Source organism: Arachis ipaensis, chromosome B9, assembly GCF_059453495.1.
Source record: "Arachis ipaensis isolate K30076 ecotype BB chromosome B9, ASM5945349v1, whole genome shotgun sequence".
Lineage (NCBI taxonomy): Eukaryota > Viridiplantae > Streptophyta > Magnoliopsida > Fabales > Fabaceae > Arachis > Arachis ipaensis.
The window spans coordinates 54,514,655-54,519,996 of NC_142444.1; the positions used below are offsets into that span (position 1 = coordinate 54,514,655).

At 40.5% G+C, this 5,342-nt stretch overlaps 1 non-coding gene across 1 annotated transcript; it reads left to right on the forward strand.

Annotated features, from left to right (window-relative positions):
• Nucleotides 1–4,352: 4,352 nt before the first annotated feature.
• Nucleotides 4,353–4,460, forward strand: LOC148544697 (small nucleolar RNA R71). Its single transcript, XR_015901348.1, has one exon. It is a non-coding gene; the product is annotated as a small nucleolar RNA R71 (small nucleolar RNA).
• The last annotated feature ends 882 nt before the right edge of the window (nt 4,461–5,342 follow it).

The window sequence follows — 5,342 nt, forward strand, 5'->3', positions numbered from 1 at the left end:
TTGTAGCCTGGCACTCCAGTCTTTCCTATGAGGTTTTACTATTTTCTCCAGAATGCGTTTAATTTCTCTGTTAGACACTTATGCTTGTCCATTGGTCTGGGGATGATAAGCTGTTGCTACTTTGTGAACAATTCCATGCTTCTTCAGTAATCCTATTAGTCTCCTGTTACAAAAGTGAGTGCCTTGATCGCTCACGATTGCTCGTGGTGATCCAAAGCGGCAAATAATATGGTTTCTAACAAAGGAAACAACAGTGTTAGCATCATCAGTACGGGTAGGAATTACTTCCACCCATTTAGAAACATAATCTACAGCTAACAGTATATAAAGGTAACCATTAGAGTTTGGAAATGGACCCATGAAGTCAATGCCCCAAACATCAAAAATTTCGCAGAAAACCATAATCTATTGAGGCATCTCATCCCTCTTGGATATATTACCAAACCTTTGGCATGGGGAACAAGATTTACAAAATTCAGCAACATCTTTAAAAAGAGTAGGCCACCAGAATCCACAGTCTAAGATTTTTCTAGCTGTTCTTTGAGGGCCAAAATGTCCTCCACTCTCAGAAGAGTGGCAGGCCTCTAAAATTGACTGGAATTCTGATTGGGGCACACATCTTCTAATTACCTGGTCAACACCATACCTCCATAAATATGGGTCATCCCATATATAATATTTAGATTTGCTTTTCAGCTTGTCCCTTTGATGCTTAGTAAAATTGGGAGGAAAAGTATGGCTAACTAGATAATTAGCTACAGGTGCATACCAAGGAACTACTTCAGATACTTCTTACAAACTATCAAATGGGAAAGTATCATTGATAGGGGTGGAGTCATGCTTAATGTGCTCAAGGCGACTCAAGTGGTCTGCTACTAAATTCTGGTTACCACTCCTATCCTTAATTTCTAAATCAAATTCTTGTAGCAGCAGTATCCAACGTATTAGCCTTGGTTTGGACTCTTTTTTAGCTAATAAATATTTTAAAGCTGCATGGTCTGAGTATACTACTACCTTAGTACCAAGTAAATAGGCTCGGAATTTATCCAGAGCAAAAACAATAGCAAGAAGCTCTTTTTCAGTAGTAGTGTAATTAGACTGAGCAGCATCTAAAGTCTTAGACGCATAAGCAATTACAAAAGGGTCTTTACCTTCGCGCTGGGCCAGCGCTGCTCCTACTGCATGGTTGGAGGCATCACACATAATTTCAAATGGCTGGCTCCAGTCTGGTCCTCTTACAATCGGAGCTTGAGTCAGGGCGATCTTCAGCTTGTCAAATGCTTGCATGCAATCCTCACTGAACTCGAACTCAATATCTTTCTGCAGCAATCTGGATAAAGGCAATGCTACCTTACTGAAGTCCTTAATGAATCTCCTGTAAAAACCTGCATGGCCAAGGAACGAACGGACTTCCCTCACGGAGGAGGGGTAAGGTAAACTAGAAATGACATCCACCTTTGCTGGATCTACTGAAATACCAGTTTTAAAGACAACATGTCCTAGAATTATCCCTTGTTTTACCATAAAGTGACATTTTTCAAAATTCAATACAAGGTTTGTACTAACACATCTGTCTAATACTCTAGCTAGACTATCCAAGCAAAGGTCAAATAAATCACCATATACGCTAAAATCATCCATAAATACTTCCATACAGTTCTCAATAAGATCTGAAAAGATACTCATCATGCATTTTTGGAAAGTAGCAGGTGCATTACATAAGCCAAAAGGCATTCTTTTGTAAGCATACGTTCCAAAGGGACATGTAAAAGTGGTCTTTTCTTGATCTTCAGGAGCTATATGAATTCGAAAGTAGCCTGTATAACCATCTAAAAAGCAATAATGGGATTTACCTGACAGGCGATCGAGCATCTGATCAATAAATGGCAAGGGGTAATGATCCTTGCGAGTAGCTTGGTTGAGACGCCTATAGTCAATGCAAACTCTCCATGAATTCTGCACTCTGGTTGTCAGGAGTTCTCCATGCTCATTCTTTATTGTTGTGACTCCAGACTTTTTGGGCACCACTTGTACTGGACTGATCCATTCACTGTCTGAGATGGGGTAAATAATATCTGCTTCAAGTAACCTGGTCACTTCTTTCTTGACAATTTCTAAGAAGGTAGGATTCAATCTTCTTTGGGGTTGACGGACAGATTTCGAGTCCTCTTCTAAATATATCCTGTGCTCACAAACATGAGGGCTGATGCCTACTATATCCGCCAAGCTCCATCCAATTGCTTTCTTGTGCTTTCTTAGTACACTAAGCAGTTGTTTCTCTTGTTGAGAAGTGAGTTCCCTTGCAATAATAACTGGGAACTTCTGATTATCCTCAAGGTAAACATACTTGAAGTGTGGAGGAAGGGGCTTCAATTCTGATTTAGGCTCTTGGCTAGGCTCTGGATCATTCGGGGCTAATGGTAATGTTAAGTTGTCTTCATTATGTTCAGAGGGTGTCCCCACACTTGGACCTTGCTCTATGTGCTTCTCTTCTAATTCTATTCGGTGAACTTCAGCTATAGTTTCATCAATGATATCGCATTGGAAGATAGAATGATCTTCCGGTGGGTGCTTCATAGCTTCATTTAAACTAAAACTTACTGTTCTGTCATCTATCTCAAAGGAGTAAGTTCCTGAGAATGCATCCAGCTTGAACTTTGAAGTTTTCAGGAATGGTCTTCCAAGAAGAATTGATGATGGTTTTCCTGAGTCATTAGGGGGCATTTCCAGGATATAGAAGTCAATGAAAAATATGAGCCCCTTAATGCTTACTAATACATCTTCAGCAATTCTAACTACTGTAATAATGCTTTTATCTGCTAACACAAAACGAGCTGCCAACCTTTTTAAGGGAGGGAGCCTTAAGGTATCATATATAGACAATGGCATTATACTAACACATGCTCCTAAGTCACACATGCAATCAGAAAATATTACACCTCCAATGGTACAGTTAACCATGCATGGACCTGGATCACTACATTTTTTAGGTATACTTCCCATTAAAGCAGATATAGAACTACCTAAAAGAATAGTTTCTAAGTCATTAATTTTATCCTTATGAATGCATAAATCTTTCAGAAACTTTGCATCTTTAGGTACTTGCTGAATAACATCAAAAAAGGGAACAGTTACCTCAACCTTTTTGAAAATTTCTACCATTTTGGGATCAAGTTCCGTCTGCTTTCTGGGATTTCTTGCAAGGTGTGGGAATGGTATAGGGATGGCGCTACTTGCAGCTTATGTATCCTTTGGTGCTCCATTCCTTGGCTGAGCTAATTCTTCTTCATCCTTGTCTTGTACTTTATCTTCCTCTTCAGCATCTTCCATTTCAGCATCTTCCATTTCAGCATCTTCTGCTTCTATCACATCCTCAGCTGGGGCATGTACTATTGGGTTTGGCTCCTCCTGATTCCTCTTTGGCAGTGTGGTTCCGGACCTCAAAGTGATGGCATTGATGCCACCCTTGAGGTTAGGTAAGGGTTGAGAAGGAATTCCACTGGAGCTTGAAGGTTAGTTGGTGGAAGCAGATAGTGACTCTATCCGGGCGGCGAGAGCTTGTAAAGTGGCATTCAGACCATTTAAAGTAGAGTTCAATGTAGTCTACATGTCTTGTTGTCCTTGTGCAAGAGAATGAAGCATCTCGTCATTTGATGAGGAAGTGGGATAAGTGATCTGTGGGACTTGTTGTTGGTTGTGCTGGAGTCCTTGTGACTATCTTGGTTCTGATTCTGCTGTCTGTTGTTGTTATTCCACCTCTAGTTTCCATTATTATCTCTACTTCCTCTGTTATAGTTGTCCCTCCAGCCATGGTTAGAATTATCTCTCCAACTTTGGTTGGAGTTGTCCTGCCATCTTTGGTTATAGTTTCCTCCTTGGTTACAGTTGCCGCCTTGTTGATTGTATCCTTGATTTGGGCGGTCATAAAAGTTATGAGTAGCTGCCACAGTGTTATCTTCTTGTTGGAGCTGCGGGCATTCATCAGTATAATGATTATAGTCAGCACAGATTCTGCATACTCTTTGTGGGACTAGCTGTTGGCTTTGTTGTGGTGTGGCAAGCTGAGCTTGTTGTTGTTGGTTCAACTGTATTTGCTTTAGTAGGTTGGTCATTTCACATATACTCTGTGTAAGAGCAGAAGTTTCAGTGCTGGAGAAAACTTCTGCAACGGCTTTTGAGTGGGTGCTCCTGTGCCTGTGATTCCTAGTAGACTCAGCTAAGTCGCTGATCAGTTGCCATGCTTCATCTGCGGTTTTGTACTTTTTCAGAGAACCATTACTAGCACCATCTAATGTAGTTTTATCCCGAGGCTTCATTCCTTGAGTGAAGTAGCTGATCAACATTAGTCTGTCAATCATGTGATGGGGACATATGTCCAGAAGGTTCTTAAAATGCTCCCAGTACTCATAGAGAGTCTCTAATTCACCTTGAACAATGCATGAGATCTCTTTCCTTAGTCTGTCTATAACTTCAGCTGGAAATTATTTTTCCAAAAATTTTCTCCTGAGCGTATCCCAGTTAGTAACAGTCGCTTCAGGTTGGGAGTAGTACCACTCCCTTGCCTTTCCCTCAAGAGAAAATGGGAAGGCAGTCGAAAGAATAGAAGTTTCATTCGCACCATAACGCCTAATAGTAGAACAGGCTGTCTGGAAATCCCTTAGGTGCTTAATAGGCTCTTGCGCAGGTAGGCCATGAAACTTGGGCATCAAGTTTATTAATGCAGTCTTCAGCTCAAAATCTGCAGCCAGAGTTGGATATTGCACTTGATACGGCTGTAGTGTAAAATCTGGGGCTCCAGCTTCCTGGAGAGTAATCCTCCGAGGTGCTGCCATGTTATCTACACGTGAATCAACTGAATTAGTAGTAAAGGAGCTTGTTTTGTTCTCAGATGGCAGTTTAGATTCGTCCTCAGATGAGACTGGTGAATCGATAACAATCATTTCACCACCCTCAGAGGCTAACCGACGTTGAGCTCGTCTAATACGTGAAATAGTTCTTTCAATTTTAGGATCAAATGCAGCTAAGCTCGGATCAGGCAGTGAACGCGTCATTCAATGAAAGAAACATATAGCTCATGGTAATAAAATAAAAATAAAATATGCAAATAAAAATAAAAATATGTACACTAATTAATAATTTAGCACACAATTGAAACTCCCCGGAAACGGCACCAAAAACTGGTACATGGCAGAAGTTAGGCCAATTAAGAGATTTTAAATAAGAGATCAGCGTTGCAAGTATAGCCCTTAACCAGCTAAAATCTGCCTCACCAATTTAGAAAGGTGTCACAAAAATTTAGAATAAAAATACTAGGAGTAAGAATCCCATGTCGTCTCCCAATG